We start from the raw sequence: 23390 nt of genomic DNA on the forward strand, positions 1-23390 counted from the left end.
GAAGCAAGTACTCTAGTTTTCCTGTAGGAAAATCCTGTAGGAAGCAGAGTAAACAGGAAAAACTAAGATAATTTCCTCCCTTGCTGTTTTTAGCATTTTCTAGAGTGAGCCAATCATTGCTGTAGCCAAATAAATAATGAGGCCAGGCTTTAAATCTGTTATTGATGGCTGGGTGATAGTAGGAACACATTGTTCAGTCACTTGTAGGTAAACAGTCAGAATACCAATCTTCCAGTCGAGGGAAGACAGGAGAATGCAAACAACATTGCATTATAAATTTTTAATATTGTAAGCCTCCCAGAGTCACCTGTGTATATGAGCTGGTCACCCATATAAATTTGTTAAACAAACAAACAAACAACCAATAAACCTCTTCCTTGCTTCTTCTCCTGCTAAGGCTCCTTAATGTAGAGCAGAAATGTCAAACTCATGGTGTCATGGTGGCGTCACGTGAGGTATCATGAATTTTTCCCCTTTCACTAAACCGGGCGTGGCCAGTGCGTGACACACCCGGCCAGCAGGCCTCGCGTTTGACAGCCCTGATGTAGAGAAAATGGATACTTCCACCAGATGCTTATAGCCCATATAAAGCCTGTTAATCCCAGTGGGTTTGATGAGCTATTCTGTTAAAGAGCAGTGTGTTATGGAGGAACAAAAGCATTCATGGCCAGATGACATTTTGTGGTTTGTGTTTGTATCTCTTTTCAGTAATGGCAATATAGTAATTTCTGAATGAGTGTTTTGCATTTATTTTAGCAATCGTAAGCATCTTGAATGTCTCCAAAGACAATTTGGAGGGCCTTCATCATAATGAATGGGGAGTTCAGTTTTATTACATATTAAACATTTATATATCGCTGTTCAGCCAATACCTCCTGGAGCAGCAGACAGCAAATGCATCATAAAATGATGAAAGCCATTACAATAACAATAAAATGAGATAGGCAGCAGCAAAAATATAAAAGAGCCTGATACATTTTTCAGATTAAAATGCTGATGAAAATAAGAATATGCTTAGTCCAGTTTAAGCAGAAGCTTGCTAGTGCTATTAGAATATTTGCTGATATCTAAATCAAACCCTTTTGCTGCACCTGGGTTGGTATAACAATGGGGAAAGAAGTTACAGGATGTATCTGAATTAGACCAATGCAAGTCACAAGATGAGTGACAGTTGAACTATCTTGCCTTCTTCCTCATCGTTCAGATGTGCACTGTGTTTCATACCTCTGTCACACAGTAAATACACCTTCAGGAAAATGCCAGCATAGAACCTAAACCAATTCATTAAAATTAACACAAAGCTGTGGGCATTCAGAAATTGGTTTTTGCAAACTATTTTCCATAATATAATACATTTTTGTACATTATGTTTATGAATAGATGCACTTTTATGTGATTTTTTTTCCTTAATACATGGAGGGAAGCTTTGGCTTCCTTTTGATTAACAGATTCATTGCAGAATTTGGAGAACAATTAATTTCAAACCACATATTGGCCTGAATATGCGAAATTAAGACTGACAAAAATGAATTTTTCCATCCTCCTATACTTTCACATTATTCCTTTTCACTATACTTGATGACTTTACAATGTATAGCTTGTAGCTGACTCTATTGATTCCGCTGACAGCTGCATTTGAAGTGTTACCTAAATAATAGCTGGGTTTTTTTTGATGTAGGATGGATTAGGCACAGATTTTACTTACATTTACACATTTACGCTTTTACTCGATGTTGAGAGAACAAGTATTAGGGTACTGTCCCTGGAAAAAAACAACAACTGCACTTTCCACACACAAAAAACAGGAACTATGTTGATCATAAGGGAAAATAAAACCAATTTAGCACGGAGCAATACTTTATTTCTGAAACATCAGAAGCACTAAAGAGTTATTTGGAAAGCTTTTATTTGTTACCCGACCTTGAGGTGACCTAATGAAGATACTACCGTCAGCTGGATTTTGCAGAAAGAAAGTGCTTTTTTTCATGCAAATAATTTAGTAGCAATAGAAAGTTGGACAAGGAGAATTCCTGTCCATTGTAAGAGTGTGCCAATGACCAGAGTTAGGAAAGGAGTTTCCAAAAAAGTAATGCCCAGTTAAGTTTGATATGAGAGTTTTCCGTCCAACATCTCAAGGAGTTACAAGGAAAGGAGCACAAAAAGCAAAGAAGTTTTATGCCACTACTTCAGTCTAATAAGTCAAGAATCACACTGCCATTGTAAGTAGTCCTTTTTTCTTATCACAGATGACAGCTCAGCCAGATGCATGCTGAATGACTATCATGGAAAGAATATATTAGAAAGTGATAGCTATGAAGACAATGTTAATTTTTTAATAGTTTATGATATAAAATAGAAAAATATAAGAGAAAATAGTAGTAAAAAGAGAAGAGGGTGAAGGGGGAGGGCAAAGTGTAGAAAAGAAGGAAAAAAGAAAGAAAAGGTATTGACTTCTGACTCCCTTTGGTGCAGTAGAATAAGATAATACCTCAAATGAGATAAAACCTCAACTTTTTACTTTTACATAATAGTATAAACTAGCCATTTCCATAACAACAATCCTATCTAATTGGTGAAACCCAAAATGAAAGTTACATTTTTTTCCACTTTAAGCAGAAAGTCCGGAAGCGGTTTCCAAGTAGAAACAAAAATAATTGTGGGTCCCCCCCCACTTTAATCAAAGCAGTCAATTTAGCCATCTCTGCTAACTCCATCAACTTTTGCAGCTATTTATCCATTGTGGGAATCAAAGTGTCCTTCCATTTTTGTGCATAAAGTAATCAAGAAAACGTTAATGAAGAGGGAACATTTCTCAGATCCAGTGGCATTTAAAAATATTGTCTATGGCAGTGTTTCTCAAACTTGGCAACTTTAACATATGTGGAGTTCTAGCCCCAGAATTTCCCAGCCATCATGCCTGGACTTCAAGTCCCAGATTTCCTCAGCCAGCATTGTTGTCTGGGGAATTTTGGGATTGGAAGTCCATACATCTTAAATTTGCCAAGTCTGAAAAAAACACTGATCAACGGTAACCCATAATCAGGAGAGGTCTAGCAGCATAAAACACTGTATACATATTTGATAAACAGTTAAGGGCAAGACCTGTAGCAATCCATGATGAATTCGGATCACTTCCCAATGTGATAGGTCTTCTTTCTTTCTACAGTTTCAAGGTCGTAATCCAGTCTTTCACCAACATTCAAAAGCAGTTCTCCTTGCTAGATTTGGAAGTCAGGCAAATGATTTATGAACCAGAAGCGCAATTTACTGTCTGTATGTTAAATAATTCTGCTATGGGAAAATCAAGTTTTCTTTTCTTTTCTTCTTTTTGCATCCCAATGGATTGTGGAAAGAAATTGTTACGCTGCAAAAACCGATGGCGACATTCCTCTGTCAGAGCCAGCAAAATGCAAAGTCATTTAGAGGACATAGATATTAACCCTGGAGAAAATGGAGTAATAAGGTGTGGAAATGAAATGTGGCATATTTTTGTATTTTGATTTGGCACTAGCTTTTTTTGAAACTATTCTTTTCCTCTCCAGGGATGCCTCATAAATGCGCAATTTTGGCTGTTTGCATAAACCCTCAGGCTCTACAAAATGAATCTTACTGCTAAATATTGTAGTCAGTCACAAGATAGAAAAGGCAAGTTTTGCATTAGACTTATTCCATTTGCTTTTAGGTTGGCAAAATAGTTTTAGGGGGAAGATTGAAGGATTTAATCCTAAACAGCATTAAATTCTAGGTTAGCAGTGTCGTCTATTGATCATTTCCCTTCCCAAACATAGGAAAAGGCTGCAAATAAGGGATCAAAGGGAACTTTTAATTTGCATTTTCCCCTGGTTTACTAATCTCTCTAGCCTTAACTCTCCAGATATTTTTGGAAAGTGCATCCAGCTCACTTCTGCTGTGCCATTGTAAAGTTCTATGACATTATATTTATGATAATATATACTGCTCAAAAAAAATAAAGGGAACACAAGCAGAAGACATCCGAGATCTGAATGAATGAAATAGCCTTATTAAATACTTTGTTCTTTACATACAGTAGTTTATACACTGCTCAAACAACTAAAGGGAACACAAAACTACTGTATGTAACAAAGTACTTAATAAGGCTATTTCATTCATTCAGATCTCGGATGTCTTCTGCTTGTGTTCCCTTTATTTTTTTGAGCTGTGTATTTAACAGAAAGACCTGCTGAATTGGACAGAAATCTGTTGCTACCTCCCACAAGGAAGCAAATCAGAAAGGCTGTAGAGTTCATCTTTAATTTTTCATGAGGCAAAAGAAAGAAAACTCATCCTGTCTAAAGAATTGATAAATAAGGAAGGTATTTTTCCAAATTCTTAAGTAAGCAGAGTAAGAAGTAAGACTTTTCTGGGCTTCTTAATGAAACATTGCTGCTGACATATTTATGTACCTAGTTTAGAGGGATAGAAATAGAAGAAAGGTCTAATAAAATAAAAGACAAGAGGAACGAACAGTTCTAGTACATCCTTCCATTCTTTAATTTTTTCTTCTCTGTCCTTCAAAATAAATCAAAGGAACTGACCACCATTGGGGTATAGACAGACCTTCATTCTCCCTCATTTCATTAAATGATAAATCTTGGTTTCAATACTCATGAACAAGACAGCAGTTCTGGCTATGTGTTCAATGGGATTTCGAAATGCTTCTTTCATTTATTCTTCATTTTAATGACTGGAAGGCATACCTGGTACTAGGAGGTTCATGGTTTGAGGTTAGTAAAATCTAAGTGACCTTCATGCAAGAGATGAATGTCTGCATTGGAAACCTCTTCCAAAGAGTATACAGCCCAGGATGCATGCCCGCTGCCCTTTGCTGTTTCCACAAACTCCACCATTGCTTCTTTCTTTCTTATTTATTTATTAGTCGCATTTCTATGCCACCCAACTCCCTAGGGACTTCTTGTTGCTCTTCATGCCTAAGTTAGACATGACATGGGAATTTCAATGAAATACATACCAAAGTCTTTGTTCCGTGGAGTTTATTTGCTTGTAAAATTTGGGACAATTGACATAATAATTGGCACATTGGCTTGGCTGAAGTATCATTAGAATATCTGTATAAATTCTACACAGACCAATGTATTTTAGAATAATATTTGGATGTGCTTATAACTATACCTTTATAGGAATATGTATTTTATCCTTGGCTGTTCTTCCAATCATATGGTTCATTTTATGGATTTTTTTCCCTTCTTTTTCTCCTACTGTTATCATTTCAGTATTATTACTAAACAATTCTTATATTCCATTGACACGCATTTGACCAGATCTGCATTCATTTATCATTGGACAATGCAAATGCTATTCTATGAATGTTTAACATTTCCAACTCTGTATAGGAACATATTTAATCCAAAGATAAATTTGAATACTTCAGTTACAATCTAGAGAAAAGCTTTTGTGGTGTTATGTTTGGATATAGATTTGCATCTTTGCTCTTGATGGAAATATGTTCTTAGTTCAGCAGAATGCTGGTACATCTGATAAAAAAAAAAGCCACAAATTTATTGCTAACTAGTCACTAAGTGCTTCAGCTTCCAAGCCTCCAACTAATACACAGAAGTGAATGGCAAAAGCATCTAAAAATTGGGTGCAATAACCCAAATTTGGCTAAATAAGTCATATCTGCTCCATAATATTACCTTGTGATTGGCTGATTCAACAAATGAGGCTAAAATGTGCTGTGAATTAGAAAACTAAATAAACTTTTTAATATAGTTCTTACCTTGAACACACTTTGTCTTACTTTTTCATACAGCAATCCAGCCTATTATAGTATAAATTCTGAGGAAAATTAATTTTTCTTTAACTCACGGCCTTCTGAAATCAAAGAATCGGATCAGTTGCAAATCCTACTAGTCTTATGTTCCTGGTGCTGAAATATTTTCACCATTAAAATAAATATCAGGAATGTGGAAACAGGAAAAAGGATGTGACTAGCTATCAGAAAGGCCATGCATTAATTCCTATAGCAAATAAAAATACAGATTATAATAGAAAATTTGGAAATATTTCAGGCCAGGAGCAAACAAAGGTTAGAATTTGAGACATCCCTTCCCTGTACACCAAGTTAAATAATAGAAAGTTTGCCAAAGTTCTAGGAACTGAAGTGGACAGGTGTGTGTAATATCATAGAAAATTTTATTTCTTAAAATAGGGAAGATCCATTTGTTACAAAAGCAATGCAGCTGCTTCAGAAAGCAAAACAAACAGTAACAACAACAAAAAACAGTTTAAAAAAACACAAGAGGAAGATCTAGGATTCCTAAAAATTTTGCCATTAAAACTCCCTTTAATATAATCTTAATGTACATACTTATCCTAAAAATCCAAAGACTAGAATGAACACAAATGAACAATGAAATCAGTACAAGAGAGCTTTATTTTAATAAAGACATAAAATAAAATAGAAAACTTTATGCCTCCCCAATCACTTGCCTCCCCAATCACTGGCTTGTAGCTAGTATTTTGGGAAAAGTGGTTTTATTGTGACAATGTACAACTAAAAGGTCCTTCACACCTCCTGTGGACTTTACGTCTCAAGAGTTTGCAAAAGCCGTGAACTACAGGGCACTGATTGCATAGAAAGCCGAATGATAACTGTTTATAACAAAGGGTAGTCCCCAGGGAAAAAAAGAGCCTTCGATAATCTATCCTGGTATAACAAGAAGAAGAACTGAGATAGTGGACTTTGGCTTAGCCTCTTTAGTTCATTGCTATTTTCAAGTGGCTTCCACTGTAGAGGAACATCTTGTTCACAGCATATGCTTTTTGTCCATTCAGCTGCACAATGAATGTGGCTGGGTAATCTACGGAGGACTAAAAGCCCTCAAATAGGGTTTATCGTTTCTCCTTGGATGGCAGGGAAAGGTCTTGAGTTTTATCCAAATAAATCTTTGTCACATGTTAGCTTAAGAAGAAAATGTGTGATTCTATTTCAATTTCTCAGGGCCCCAGAGATACACACAAGCTTATCTCATTGAAAGAAACAATATTTTCCCCCCACAGGACAGGCTATTTGAAGGCTATTTGATTGTTAAGTGCAACAAGAATCTAAAAGGTTTGCTTTGATAGAAGATCTCCTAGTTGCTGAGAATATATAATTTAACACCTAAATATATCCAGTCATACTAACAATATTAGTAGTACATGTTACACAAAGCTTTTCATCTAAAGCTCTCCAGATGAAAAGCATATGAGGATGATAAGTATAAGGAGAGTTTATATTATTTTCCAACATATTATTGTTCTGATCAATCCAAGGTGCACATTTATACTGGAATATTCAAATCTGAGCAAGAAAGGCTTCAATCTGGCTCATTTATTTGGGCCTCTTAAACCTAATGGGCTATAAATACTGCAACCTCTTCTAATAATGTAGGAATGTGCATACTCAAATATAAGAGAGTGTAAGACTCAAGGTGTAAGACTCTTCTTGTGCTTTGTTCAGGGTTGCCTAGATACCTCTCAACACATGACTCTGATCCAGCTATATATGCAAAGTGTCTTGAAACCGTAAGGGTTGGAAATTGTGTGGAAACATTGGAGAATCATATCAACTTCCACTTGATCCTGGGAGTACGGTAGTAACTAAGCAGGAAAAATATAACAGATATATCGTATAATTTTCACACTATAAGCTATTTTTGTAAAAAAGATTCACATCAATAGCTTATACTCCCAAGAAAGAAAGATCGGTCAAAATGTTGAGAATGCTACTTCACAGAAATACTGTAGGTATCTGTGAATACATATTATTGAAAAAAAAATTCTATCCATGGCCCAACCATGCCTCTACAAAACTATGGCTCTCCAGATGTATTGGACCTCTCTTCCCCAAATCCTCAGTGAATGAAATCAAAGGTCCTGCTGACGGGGGATTATATGGATTGGCATTCAACATATTAGTAAAGCAGAAGAATGGGAGAAGCTGTTCTTGTGTCCAGGGTGCAGAAATCAGCCTTGACTTTTTTTTCTACTGTGAGGAAGGCTCACAAGGAGGGCTGTCACGTGTTCAAAACACATGCAAAGGAGTTGTAAGATTACAGCAATTTAGCATCCTCAACTATTGATGGCTATGTTGGCCCCAATTCTACACAAGGACGTTGTAGAGGTACCAATGTATATATTTCACATTTACACTCTCCACATATTGGTGAGTCTTAATTGATCCAGGAATTTCTCTCTTATGAAGAAATCCAGTATGAGGCAAGTTTAATCAGATCCATATCTGATGTGCTTTTTCCTTTCTACAAGAGATATTTTCTATACTCATGACTAAAAAAAAAAATCAGGATATATATATATATATATATATATATATATATATATATATTTCTTTTTTGTAGGCTTTTATGTGCATATTCTTTCTAGCCAGGTTTTACCTACGTAAACTAAGTTGTTCTGCAGCTCTGGTTGTGTGAAATCTCATTCACAAGCTTCAGGGCTTTTTTTCTGTTGACAAATCTCCCAGAGAGCAACACAGAGTTGCAGTTTGTCAACAGAAAAAAAGCCCTGAAGCTTGTGAATGAGATTTCACACAACCAGAGCTGCAGAACAACTTAGTTTACGTAGGTAAAACCTGGCTAGAAAGAATATGCATATACACACACACACACACACACACACACACACACACACACACAGTACATATACACATACATACATACATACATACATGCATACATACATACACGATGGCGTCATGTGACGTATTGGGACTTTCCCCCCTTCGCTAAACTGGGCAGGGGCGGGGCCAGCACATGACACATCTGGCCTGCGGACCACGAGTTTGACACCCCTGCTCTAATATAATGTTTCTCAACCTTGGCAACCTTAAGATATATGAATTCTGGAAGTTGAAGTGCTGGCATCTTAAAGTTGTTGAAATTGAGAACCACTTCTCTAGTATGTAAGACACAATGCCAACAGAAATCTAAAATGGAAGGTTAAAATGAAATTGTAGTTTGACCAGTAAAAATTCTCAGGTTACCTAAAGAACCATCTTATCCCACTCATGTCAGCAGAAGGGACATGTTTTGGATCCCATCGGTCATGGAATTCCAACTGGCTCTAGAACATTGTATCCTTCGAAGTGAGATATGCCCCCACCCTCTTGCCTTCTGGAAGGGCTTTAAAACCTGTTTCGGCCAGTTGGCCTGGGCTCCTTTGGGCCATTCCCTTCTGGAGCTGGTTAGTGGAATAAAAAAAGATTCAACCTGCACATGTTTGTATATTGGTTGCTTCCTTTGCTAATTTTTGTTAATTTTAATGTTAGCATTTACCATATTTATCATTTTAATGTTTTATATTGTCATTTTATCTTGTTGTAAGCCATCCAGAGTTGTTTGATAGTGAGTGAGGCAGCATATAAATTTAATAAAATGAATAAATAAATGAAAGGTCCAAGTCACTGTTATTTACAGTTTAATTAAGAAGCCTAGCTTTTTCTCTCTTTCTTCACTGGAACAAATGGAAAAAAGTATTGAAAAAAATAATATTATAAAGGAATATTGCAAGATGCAATGGATATAGTGTCTTAGAACAATCTTGCTTATTGTATCATTATTTCTTTAGTAATGAACCTTTTCTGTCCACTTCCAGTTTTCTAATCATCCAGGAGGGAGAATAAAAGATACCATACTAATCCTGTTTTTTCTCCCTCCAACTTCTTCAGGAACCTGGAATGAAAAATTGATGTGGGCTAAAGTACTGGTCTCTGACCAGTAAAATTAAATATAGACTAATGTGTGTCATTTCAATGCATGAGTGCTGCTCATAATTTACAAGTCAGGCAAAATAGATCCAGTAGATTTCCCATTTTCTCTTTCATTGTTCTCTTGACAATTGGTCTTGCAACTCAAGTATGTAATGGTATGTGAGATAGATCTTGGGAGATAAGATGAAAAGAAGAGAACAATCAGATAAGAGGTAGCATAGTCCACAGTTGGATAGTGGGTAGGGCAAGAGGCTCAGAAGGAACCCTTCTTAGTTTCTTCTGAGGGATATAAAGGAGATACCAGAAAATTGTATTTTTGGATTTGTAAGATTTTGTTAATATAACTTTACGTTAAAGTAGAATTGGCTTATCTGGTATTTCCTGTCTGGTCTACCTGGTAAAAATTATACTGTTTGATCTGAAGGCTCTTTCTGTAAATGACACAGAAGAACCTTCTAATTAGCTAGGCTGTCTTTCTGTCATGTTGAATCACTTGGGAATTATTAAAAATAATTTCCTTTTTTAAAAAGATGTTGCATAACAATTTCAGTATCTTGATTTGTATAGGTTTCTTTCTTTGTTGTGTTGGCTGTGAAAACTGAAAAGTCTTAATCTCCATACATTAACATTAAGAAAATGACACATGGTGTCACCTACCTTCAGATAGAAGCACCTGCTTTCATTGTAGAACCTTAGGGAACCTCTGAATAATGGAAGCCCAATTAGCGGATGATATGATGACAGTTTTTACAATGCTGGTATAAAATAAGATACCTCACAAGGTTTTGTTCACATACCCTGAAATAAATTCTCTCTCTGAAATAGAAAAGAGAATTCTCTCCAAAAGAAAGTTGGTGAGAACATTCATATCAAATTGTTTTACTTTTTAATAAGTTGTTTACTTTTTCTAAAAATAAATCAGATCACTTTTTAACATAATGCCCTCAAAATAAGCAGGCAAATGGAACTTAGAGTTAAACTTCTTTTTCACCAAACTTACAGTTCCAGATGATTCTCACAGCTTTATTAATTTGGCTTTAACACTATCAACAGCTAGATATGTTCATTAATAAATACATTTCAATTCATTGCCTTTCATAAGAACTACAACAGTTAAATTGATTGATTACATGCCATTAAGTCATTTTCGACTCCTCGTAACCTTCTCCACAATGACCTATTCCTAACCTGTTCTTTCAGTTCTCCTAATGGTGCATTGATTGTCACTGTAACTGAATCCATTCACCTTGCTGCTCTTTGTCTTCTTCGCTCTTCTTCCACCATTCCCAGCATTAGAGCCTTCTCCAGAGAGCTAGATCTTCATATCAGGTATCTGAAGTAGGATAATTTGAACCTGGTCATTTGTGCCTGGAGTGAGAATTCTGGGTTGATTTGCTTAATGATCCATTGATTTGTTTTCTTGGTTGTCCAAAGTAGTCTTAGGAATCTTCACCAACACCAAAATTGAAAAGCATCAATGTCCTTCCTATCTTGCTTCTTTAAAGTCCATGTTTCACTTCCATAGAGTGTGAGAGAGAATAGCTAGGAAATAAACAGATGCTAAGTGCATGTTGATCAACAACTTTTAAAATCCAGCATATGGTCTCCACAATGATCAAAGTGAGATTATGGGAAATTCCCCAACAGCTCATGGATGCAATAATACTTGCCGACTTGTATCAGTGGATATTGAGATACTGGATCCAGTGCTGGAGGTAATATTTAGCATCATGATATTGGCCAACAAATCCACTCTTCAATGACTTATCTAATCCTTGTTTAAAGCTTCTTGACTTCTTATGATTTTGAATGTTATATTATTGAACATTATTAGCATTATTCAAAAAGATAATATATCCCTTTCTACTTTCTCCATACCATGCATAATTATCTGCCATGCATCTGTCATCTTAACCCCCTCTTCCCTTTTCTTTATTTCTAAGAGAAAAAAAGCAGTATATACCTCAACACTGCAGTATATACCTCAGCAACTTCCCTTCTCACAGGGAAGTTCCTCCAACTGTTTGATCATTTACACTGCCCTTCTCTCCATATTTTTCTAGCTCTTCTCTTTTGAGGTGCAACAACAAGAACTATATAGAGTATATGTTTCAGAAATTGCCACACTCATTGATACTGACTTTGTTTCTTTCTTAATGGTGGTTAACATGAAGCTTGGCTTCTCATGGGAGCTGATGTTTTGACTTGGTGGCTTTCTTTGACTTTAATATGCCTATCCTAGCACATCACCTCCAGCTTCAGCTTAGGCTCATCAGTAAAATTAGGATTTGGGGCCGTTACATCACATTTTATTACAAGGAACTGCATTTATTTAAAATCTTCTTTCTCCGGTCTGGAGATATCTTTTTGCCGCTCTTCAGCTTTTTGTTTTAAGCTCTTTAAATAATTTAGCGTCATCAGCAGATGTAACTCCTGTCTCCAGATAATTAATGAAGGCTAGTCTGAACATAAGACATTGTTTCCATCTTTAGGAAAAGCACCAAACTTCATGGAGTTCAATACATATAAAAAGAGAAGAATATTGGAAATTAAAAATGGAATTATTCAACTGTTATCAACTCTCAGCCAAAGTTGTAATTGCAGTTTTTCTATACTGGGTCTTATCTTACTGACCTATATTATGGAATTACACAAAACATGTTTAGAAGCCTTTGCAGTGCCTGTGAAGGCTGCAGTTTCTAATGCCTATTTTTGTTGTTTTTCCCTAGATAATTACTTTTGCCTGCACAGTTACTTAAAAAAAAACACAACTCCTCAAGGCTGAGTGTGCATAACCTCTGTTTCCCTCAGGAATTCCTTCAATACATCACAAGTCCCAAGTATCTGAGCATTCCTCTTAACAATGAATCATAGTTTAATTAAGATGAGACACAGAGATGTGGCAAAGAATAAAATGCCTTATTTCCCAAGGTATTCCTTCCCCCCCGCCCCCGCTCAGTTTGGAAGATATAGTCTGAATGGCACCTTTTACATTTCATCTTTCCGCCACTCTTTCTGCTTAGTCTGTAATCACAGTTCGAGCATCTGTATCTCAGATATATAAATGAATAAATCAGCTTTTAAAATCCATTTTCATGTGCATTATGCAAATAAATAAGAGGTCTTAAATTTAGCAGTGTTTAGCAATGTTTTAATCTGGTTTTTTTTTAAATGAAAAGAAAGATATATTCTATCTCAAAAGGCAGACCAAAAATTGGCAGACTATTAGTATTTTTAATTGAAGGAGATGTCCACAATATCTTGGGGTAATTGAGATGTTAACCGTAAGAATTAATTAAATGAGATGTCCATTTAGTCATGTGGTGATAAAGGGAGATAAAAAGAGGAACTGATATGTCAGGAAAACAGCCCTCTCCAGCTTTGATTTATTATTCTACTTGGCTTTCTTCCTTCTGCTCCCATTGCTTAGAGTTCTACATTCTGTTTTATGTCGTCTCATTAGTCATAGGGAGGCAACCATCTCAAACCGGATTCTAGGAATGGGGACAAATGGCAAATATAAGGCCATATAGTTTAGAGGGGTATAATAAGGTCCAACCTGCATTTCCAGAACTAAAGAATTATCAGATATATATTGATGGTCGTGCTCATTTGGTTCTATGAGGAAGTTATTTGGTCAATACAGCTTCAGGTTCAAAAGTTTGTTTTATTATTTACAAATATATACATGCATACAATAATGAACAGGGTGTCCTGTTGCATTTTTACCCTAACTATATGACTCAGATGTTGAGAGGAGAGAGAAGTTCACGTGTTGTCTCGCTGAGAGATAGATGAGAGAGAGGCGAAAAAAAAGGGGAAGATATCCAAGTTTCTAGGTAAGAGTCCAATAAAAGAGTTCATTGGCTGATATAGTCACATGTGATGTCTGTAAAGACTTAACCCCTTCTAGTCTCTGGTGCATCATATGCAGGCAATATCTGACAAGAATTGTTCTCAGATAACAATAGAAGATACTACCCCATTGATAGTTCTGAAGAAAGATTCAACAGTTGTGCTTTTGGGACATGATCTGACATGAAGTGGATAGGGTTGCTTTAATCCACTGCCCCAAATTAAGACATGATGGCTCAACTCCTTGAGGAAGATGGGCAGTCTAGAAATATAAATAAATAAACACACACACACACATTGCATTGTGTGCCTTTTCCTTTCCTTCATGAAAAGAATATTGTTTCTCATATTTATAGATAGTTCTGAGGTGAAGGCAGTGGTTGATATATCAGCAGCAGATGTCACAAAGACATGCTATTCCCCTGAAGGAGAAAAGGTAATGTTGTTTCTTTATGCTAATCCTTAAAGGCTATAAAATCCAGTCTGTGTCAGAGATTGCTGGCTTTCCAAAGACAGTGACCTTCAGTTCTCTTTCAGTGGTTTTTCTACATATCAGTGCAGGGTGAGAGGAAATCACAATAGATTACAACAGATCTTGTGAAAATTCCTATTTAAAATCACTGATAAATACAAATACAATGATATGCTATTAATCCTTCCTACTTCCTTATTTTTAAATCCTCTTTTCTGCAATCAGTAACAGTTAAATAGTTTTCTTTCCAGGATGGATAAAAATCAATGATTTTTTTAAAAAAAATCAAAAAAATCAGATTTTTTTGATTTAAATCGAATTTATTTTAATAAAAAACTTTTGGGGTAAAAATCTATCGTAAGATAGTTTTCTATTTAAGATACATAAATAATTTAGTTTATTCAGCATGAAATGGAGCTTAGTTATGTAGCATGAGGCTGTATATTCTGCAACACTGGGACTATCGGTGAGTCAACAGTGGGTCAAAGGAGTAGCAGAGATGACAGTTGCTCTTTAAAAATTATGATTTAAATCGAGTTGATTTAAATCAAGCTTTTTTACTATTGATTTAAATCATGATTTAAATTGTGATTTAAATCAACTCGATTTAAATCAAATCCACCCTGTTTCTTTCATGTCGATTATGGGACAAAGATATTTAGTGGTGGTACAATATGTAGAAAGTGTCTTCTAAAAACTGACAATAGGTTTGGGAGTTGATTTTGAGTCCATCTTCAACCTGAAAAAGTCCAACTAGCTCAGTGGTTCTCAACCTTCCTAATGCCGCAACCCTTTAATACAGTTCCTCATGTTGTGGTGACCCCCAACCATAAAATTATTCCTAAAACCATCGAAAATATGTGTTTTCCGATGGTCTTAGGTGACCCCTGTGAAAGGGTCGTTCGACCCCCAAAGGGGTCGCGACCCACAGGTTGAGAACCACTGAACTAGCTCATCTTTAATAATAACCAACCCATACCATTACCCCACCTCCACCCTGCTGGTGTCTGAGTTGAAGTGGAGCTCTGTGCCCATTACTAATCCAGCCATGGACCCATCCATCTAGTCTGTCAAGACTCACTCTAATCTCATCAGTCCATAAAACCTTTGAAAAAATCTGTCTTCAGATATTTCTTGGTCCAGTCTTGCTATTTCAACTTATGTGTCTTGTTCAGTGGTGATCGGGTTTCAGCCTTCCTTACCTTGGCCATGTCTCTGAGCACCTTGTACTTCTGGGTACTCCAAGGAGGTTGTAGTTCTGGAATATGACAACACTGGAGGATAATGGGTTCCTTGTAGCTTCATGTTTGATTCTTCTCAAATCTTTGGCAGTTAATGTGCGTCTTTTTTTGTCAACACGTTTCTTGCGACCCTGTTGACAATTTGCAACAAAACGTTTGATGATTCTGTGGCCACACCCCAATTTCTTAGCAATTTCAAGAGTGCTGCAACACTCTGAAAGCCTTGTTACAATTTTTGACTTTTCAGAGTCAGTTAAATGTCTTTTTTGGCCCATTTTGGCTGAGGAAAAGAAGCTGCATAATAATTATGCACACCTTGATATAGGGTGTTGATCTCATTAGGCCACACCTTCCCTCATTACACAAATATACCTGATATGCTTATATCCACTAAGCATTCAAGTTTATACAGCTTGGAGGTGGAAAATATGCATAAAAATGATGATATGGAGAAAATACTCGCTTGCCTAATAATTGTGCACACAGTGTATTTTTAAGAATGGGTAAGGATCAGATGATTTTTATTATGTCCTGATGTGTAAAACTATAGAATTTAAAGTAGTTCCTTTTTTCACATGACTCTGTGTGTGTGTGTGTGTGTGTGTGTGTGTGTGTGTGTGAGAGAGAGAGAGAGAGAGAGAGAGAGTGTAAAACCTGCTAAGTAACAGTTTTAGAAGAAAACCAGAAATCTCGTCCCCTGCACACTTGGTGGATGATGATGCTTTTAAAGTAAAAAGATAAGTAGTTATGTTGAAGATTTTCTTTCCTTAAAGTCAAGGGGCTATTGATTCCAGCTCTCCAATTATGTGGGTTTACCCATGTGATGGGTAAACCCATCTGAGTAAACCATTCACCTGAGCAGATTTCCCATACAAATCCAGCTTGCATTACATACTGTTTTTCTTAGGTTTTTAATTTTGCTTGCCTGTGATTTCTCCCTCCTTTTCTTTGCTTTGCATAATCCTGGACATCCCAAAAGGGAATACCATAAAGGGTATATGTATGTATGCATGTATTCTGTGTGATGCTGTATACTGCAGTACAAAATTGCTGTTCGTCAGTTGTTTTGTACACCATCTGTTAGTGCAGAAACATTCTTGTGATAGCATACCCAGCTCATAGCTCTCCTTGTCTGGAAAATGAGTACTAAATTATACTGAGTACAATGTTTATATCTATCCCATATACTGCAGGTTTAGTGCTTGGATGGCTCATTAACTAATAATAATGAGTCAGAGTGCTGAGCTCATGGGTACTGTAAATGATACAGTGTAAGGAGATGCTATGAAGATGCAGAATTTCAATGAGGCTGATATAAAAAGCCCCAAGAAAATGTCACCATTTATTCCTCTGCTGTGAAATAAATAGTCCCTCTGGTCTGGATATTCAAACAAGAAGGCCATCCTCAGCTGTGCTGTCTCCGGCCCATGTTCATTCACATGCATTGCATTCATTTTGACCATTAAGATAGGAGCCTCTTTGCCCTGTTTCTCACAGCAGCACCAAGGGGAAGGCTGATTTCAACTGTTTATATGGGTGATATTTTATTCCTTATTTTTCAAAACAGGCTTTTAAAAATATATATAATTAGGTTGTCTTTTCCATTTGGTAACAGAGCAGGAAAGCCAGGCTAAACAGAATTAAGTAGCGCTGTCATTTATGGATAGTCTATATCTGAGATCTCAAGTTAAAATTAATAGCTATCTTTTTGGGTTGACCTTTCTGACTCTGGCTAATAATTATTAATGTTGAATTTTAATGCAAAAAAAATCTGCTAGTTTTGGGTTCTTATAGTGCTGTTTTATTTGTTTTTAGTGAATCACTTTCTACCTAAATATTTAAACTATTTCTAAAGCCACATGCAACCCCCGTTTTACAGTTATTGCTTCATCAAGACCAGTATTTCCTTAACAAGGGAGACAGTTCTTCTTCCCCTTTGCTTTGTCATCCAGGTAGCCTGCCAACCTACCTTTCAATATTCTTTTTCTTTGGCTGCTGTAAATGTCAATATGTTCCCCATGAGGATGACAATTGTACAAGAATTAGTATGCCATTCCAGATATAATTTGTATGCCGGTTATAACAGTAACCTAATCATGCTGTGTTAGATTTACCTAGGCATTAGAAACAACATTGCAAGATGCCAATAGTCCTTTTGGTGATCAGTCTAGAATCGCGCTGGATTATTTTGCTCTGGTTTCTGGACAAGAATGATTTAGCTGATTTTGCAATATAACAAGGCAAATGGAAGATGAATGGAAGTCATATCCAACCATCTGGGGACAAGAAGAGGCATAGAAATAAATAAAACATTTTTCCTATGTAGAAATTAATGACACTCACATATAGAATGCAATCCTAACCAAAGATTTTATTGCTTTTCATGCTAAATACCTGATCCTGGGTACCTCCTGACCTCCAAAAAGACTAATTTACTTCAAAAAGTATTGGCTACCAAGGTCTAAATAGACAGAAGTTTCATGCAGTCTTATAAATCAAGTTATCAGGAAAGATTGCTGCTGTCAAATAAAATTGGAATGATATAACTAAGCAGTCCCCAACCATTCTGGTGCCATGGACTGGCGGCAATGGGGAGGAGGGGGAAGAGGGGATGGTTTCACACACATGCTTGCCATTTGTGTGGCCTGGTACCAGGCCATGGACTGTGACTTAGGGACCCCTGATCTAAATAATACTCACTAAATCATACATAATTGGGCAATTAATTCCTTACATTTTAGTGATTTCAGTAGGTCCTCACCATGAAATCACAGCTTTTTTTCATAGCCATAGATTTCAAATGCAGCAGAAGATACAATTTAAAAAGGGAGAACTAAAGCCCCAATATAAGTTGATAGACTTCATGGTTATTTGATATATAACAAGTAATGCGAGAAGCACTCAGACGGACAGATTGCTTTTTCTGTTCCAACTTTCTTCAGCTGGTAAGGAGAAAAGGGTTCTAATTTCTGTTTCAAAAGGGATTAATTAGTTCATTTCTTGAGGTAAATAATTAATTATACGTTCTGCCATTGGCAAGGAGATACCCGAGTGATCTTTTGTAAAGGGCTTGTTGTCAGTTAATTGATTCTCAGGGTTAGAGTTCAAAAGGACACTCATTGCCTATAAAAGTTAAAAGGAAAAATACATCATGGTAGAATATTCCCTGATGCTTTCAAAACATACCAGAAAGATTCCCAGTGACCAATTATTTTCAGGCAGCAAAAGATGTTTCTTCAGCAGGCATTGTGCCAGGAGTTGCTTTATCTGCAGGCCCGAATGTCTTTGGCATTCAGACATCTTTAAAAAATTAAGATCTGTTTATATTTGAACAATTATTCTATATGCAATCTACTCTCTTGGAGGAAAGATGTGGAAAAGATAATGAGGCAACAGTTTACAGAGAGTGTTGGAAGAAACAAAGGATCCAGACCAGGATTGGTATTCACTTACCTTCCCTACCGGTTCGCAAATGTGTGCACGCACGCGCTGTCTTTGCACATGTGTGAGGCCTTCCATGCATGCACAGAGCCTTGTAAATGTAAAAAAAGGGGACGTCATGATGTCCGCGTGGGTGGGCAGGGCATCCCGCAGTCCCCCCTACCGGTTCGGAGAGAACCGTCTGAATGCCACCACTGATCCAGACTCATGGCAGTCAGAATTCAAGCCTGGGCAATGGGCATGGGACAGAAACCACATAGGCCTCGCTCATGGATAATTTATGGCAGGACTTGGATGAAAGAGAACACAGCCATTCTTTCCTTGCTAGATGTCTGCAGTTTTTGCTAGTAAGATAATGGTATCAGATGAGGGCTGGGAATTGGAAGCACAAAATTCGGATGATTCTATTCTTTCCTGAATGGAAGGGTTCAATGAGTTGTCACAGTGAGGGAGAAGTCAGGCCCTCATGCGGGCTCAGTATTCTCAGTATTCAACCCTTAGCCTGTTTATCTTCAAATGAAACAACCGGAGGAAGCCATTTACTGGTTTGGGTGATACAAGTGTAAACATAATTATAAATACATGAAAAGGATACGAATAAAAGAAAACATTAGGACATTATCCACATATTATCAATATGTGGATAATAACCAGTTGTACATCTCCAGAATGTAGACAGAATGGGCTACATCAGTGGTGAAATCCAAATTTTTTTACTACCGGTTCTGTGGGTATGGCTTGATGGGTGTGGTGTGGCTTGGTGGGTGTGGCTTAGTGAGCATGGCTTGGTGAGCATGGCAGGGAAGGATACTGTAAAATCTCCATTCCCACCCCACTCCAGGGGAAGGATATTGCAAAATCTCCATTTCCACCCCACTCTGGGGCCAGTCAGAGGTGGTATTTGCCGGTTCTCTGAACTACTCAAAATTTCTGCTGCCATTCTCCAGAATCTGTCAGAACCTGCTGGATTTCACCCCTGAGCTACATGGTGGAAGTTTTGACACAGTCTAAAAATTGACAATCTTCAAAAGTCTAAATGGGTTAGAACTAGCTCAGATTCATTTCTAACAAGTTATTTAGAAGCCCACTGATTCTGGGATTCTATAGTATTTGGCTATGATATAGCCAAATAAACAGGTTTATGCTTCCTTGTGGAAAGCAAGTCCACTGTTCAGGCATCTTCCCAGACTTTTGCTGGAATAACAATGAAGCCCAGGAAGACCAATTGAAGTTGCAGCCTTACGTAGAACAGGAGGTACTAACATTTCCCCCCATACATCCAGGCCCTTGTCATCTCCTATATAGATTAATGCAATTCAGTTATAGGGGTCTTTTTTTTGAAGACTACCAAGTTGCTGCAATATGCCCATATATGTGCACAGATGCCCACTGGAAAGTCTTATACTGCCATGTAACACCATTGCTGTGGGAACTGCATTGGCTACCAATGAATGCAATGCAAGGAACTAGTTATTATCTATAACAGGGGTCTCCAACCTTGGCAACTTTAAGCCTGGAGGACTTCAACTCCCAGAATTCTGGCAGTTTAAGCTCTCCAGGCTTAAAGGTCCATATCTATCAGGAGGTACAATGGCAGGTTCCTGGAAGTGGGTATTCACTGTGGGGTCTCCTCTCATCTGGAACAGCTTTTCCTAAAGGCAAGGGATAGAAACTACCCTTCAGCCAGTGGTGAAATCCAAAGTTTTTTTTACTACTGGTTCTGTGGGTGTGGCTTGGTAAGCGTGGTTTGGTGGGTGTGGCAGGGGAAGGATACTGCAAAATCCTCATTCCCTCCCCACTCCTGGGGTAAGGATTTTGCAAAATCTCCATTCCCCCCCCCACTCTGGGGCTAGCCAGAGGTGGTATTTGTCAGTTCTCTGAACTACTCAAAATTTCCGCTACCGGTTCTCCGAACTGCTCAAAATTTCTGCTACCGGTTCTCCAGAACCTGTCAGAACCTGCTGGATTTCACCCCTGCCTTCAGCCTTCTAGAAGCTCTTAAAAATTGGCATGTTCTCAAAGTCCTTTGAATCTTAAGAGTTTTGGAGTTCCTGAAGGCAAGATTGATATGACTATTACTGTTGCTAATTGTAATCTGTAGTTGTAATAATATGCTAGAATTTAAAAAACAAGATAATATATGGATTATTGTTTATTAATATTACCAAGGCTAATAACAAACACCACGCTACGTGCAGTTTGAAATCTCCTTTTTGTGTGTAGTAAGCTGTGACAAATTTTGATTTTCTACAATATTGAGGCTTGAAATTACATGAACCCTATAATATTAACCTCAGATGCAAGTCACATAATTTAAAATAAACAAAGGAACCCCTGTTTTGTCCTGCTAATCAGTCTTCTTCTATATTTGGGCCTTATATAATTACCAGCTTCTGCCTGGCCTCTCAGGGTTGCCTGGTTGCAGACTGAGTAAATTCCCTACTTTAAATGCTGAGCTAAGTGCCCAGTTGTCAGCCCTGGAAGGCTGCTAGAGTTCACTGCACATTCCTGACCTATGCCAACCAAGCAAGTTGAGGAAGGAGAATTCATTGTCTGCATTTCTCTGAAGTAATGTACTTAGCAAATCAACATGACTCTGTAAGTCATTTTTATACATCACATAGACTAAATACTTGTCACTGGGACTTAATTTGAGCATGCTGAGATACAGTACACTTTGTATATACTCTGTAATAGCAGAATGGATAAGATGTTGGATGGAGTAAATGTTGAATGATTTAGGACAATGTTTCAGGATCCAATCTGGGTTGGTCACCGATACCAGCGGTTTAGTCTTCCAAGCTTTTGCTAGGGCAATGTTTGTTGAATATCTGCCCTAGCAAAATTGAGTATCTGCCCTAACAATTTTTTTTAATTAAAAGTTTTTTATTTTTTAAACAAACAAACATTTAATACATTGGTCATTCCTTCCATGTGACATCTCGGTGTTTTCTCCAATCGTTCTTCTTTTTGTTATTTCTTCTGTCTTCATTCTTATCCAATCAATTACAACAATTCATCACTAACAAAATATTCTGATTATAGCATTTTTATACGTAACTACTAATTTACTTATTTGTATCTCTTTTCTAACCAATAGTAAAATTGATTCCATATCTTAATGCCCTAACAAATGTTTGTTGAGCATCTCTGTTGATACATTGCTAAGGCAATGTTTGTTGAGTATCAACAGAGAAAAAAATAGAATACTGTATGGACGTATTAGGAGGAGACCCATGTTACTGTATAATGGCAAAAACAAAAAATAGGCGAGTCTGGTACTTCCTTTTTTGACTAATTTTATTAAAAGGCACAAGATTTTGGGAACTGTAGCTCACTTCATTAGTTGCATAGTGGCTAGCTATGAATCTATACATAACTACCGTAATACCTATATATACAGTACCTATGTATCTATCTAAAAACTTATGCCTTTTGATACAATTTGTTAGTTAGAAAAGTTGTTACTAGGCTCAATCTGATTTTCCTTCCTTCCTTATGCTTATTTTGAATACCTGTGTATTTTATATTAGCACAATTGTATGATTCTTGAGGGTGTATATACATAAAATATCCATGGTAGGATACATATAAGAGCTGCAAAGAATTCAACCAAATGTAAGTAGTTACCAATAGGCTTCAAAGCCCAATTGAGAACACTGATTATTATCCCTAATGCCCTTCAAACACAACCAAAATATAATCTTTCCATCTAGTTATAACATCTCAAGAAGACCTGTTGAGGTTTACCCACTCCCACAAGGCACGTGGGATATGATCTGGGCAACAGACCTTCTCAATGGTTCCTCCACCTTATGAAGACCTCCTAGGTCCCTTCCAACTCTGTTATTCTCAAACATCTTTCCCCAAAAGTACTAAGTTAAAGCGAGCTTTTGGTGGCTTTGTTTCAGGGGCTATCATAATTGTGTACTATTATTTTAACTACTTTCTAAAAGGTTTATTACATTTTCAACTAATGTCCCCTGCCCAAGAGTTGAATTATATTTATGCTATAATCTATGGTGTTTCAAGAGCCAAAATACTTTCTATAACTATTCCATCTTTTCCTTCTTCAATGATTATCTATGGCAAGTAAATTGCAGATAATGGAGTAAAACACAAGAGAATAACAATTGGGGCAAAAAAATCCCTAAAATCCTATGAAGTGTGCAGAAAAGCAATATCTACAAACACCTAACTTTCAAAGCAAACATACATTTTATAAATATTGTTTATACCCAGCACATTTGAGTAGGTTCTTAAAATTGCTTAATTCAAGTTAAAGTAGTAAAAGTTGTTCATAATCACATCTTTTTTCTTCTTTGATTATTTTGATATTTTCTGTATTAAACATATTTTAAAGTATGAAGAATACAGTAGTTCCAGTTTTGCCAAAATGTATTTGTGCACTATAGTCATACATCTGCTTAATTTCTCCAGCTAGTCTCTTGTAATAACTACAAGATACAGCATGATGAAATAGGCTTCTGTCATGTGATGTTAATGGTAGCTGGAAAATGGGATGTGAGTAAATGGACAAATAAAGTGGTACAAATGGAGCATGAAGGATTAAGTTAGTAGGGACTGATTTATTAAGCCAAGCTAATTGTTTGTGAGATGATGCTCAGAT

General features: G+C 36.8%; 1 long non-coding RNA gene across 1 annotated transcript in view; it reads left to right on the forward strand.

The window, feature by feature from the left end:
* Positions 1–21277: 21277 nt before the first annotated feature.
* Positions 21278–23390, forward strand: part of LOC139310465 (uncharacterized) — a 65319-nt gene continuing 63206 nt past the window's right edge. The window contains exon 1 of the long non-coding RNA XR_011599886.1: positions 21278–21358. This is a non-coding gene — a long non-coding RNA (uncharacterized lncRNA). The remainder of the gene's footprint in view (positions 21359–23390) is intronic.

Source organism: Pituophis catenifer, unplaced genomic scaffold (genome assembly GCF_029215685.1).
Source record: "Pituophis catenifer annectens isolate HBS135680 unplaced genomic scaffold, rPitCat1.0.hap2 SCAF_2, whole genome shotgun sequence".
NCBI lineage: Eukaryota > Metazoa > Chordata > Lepidosauria > Squamata > Colubridae > Pituophis > Pituophis catenifer.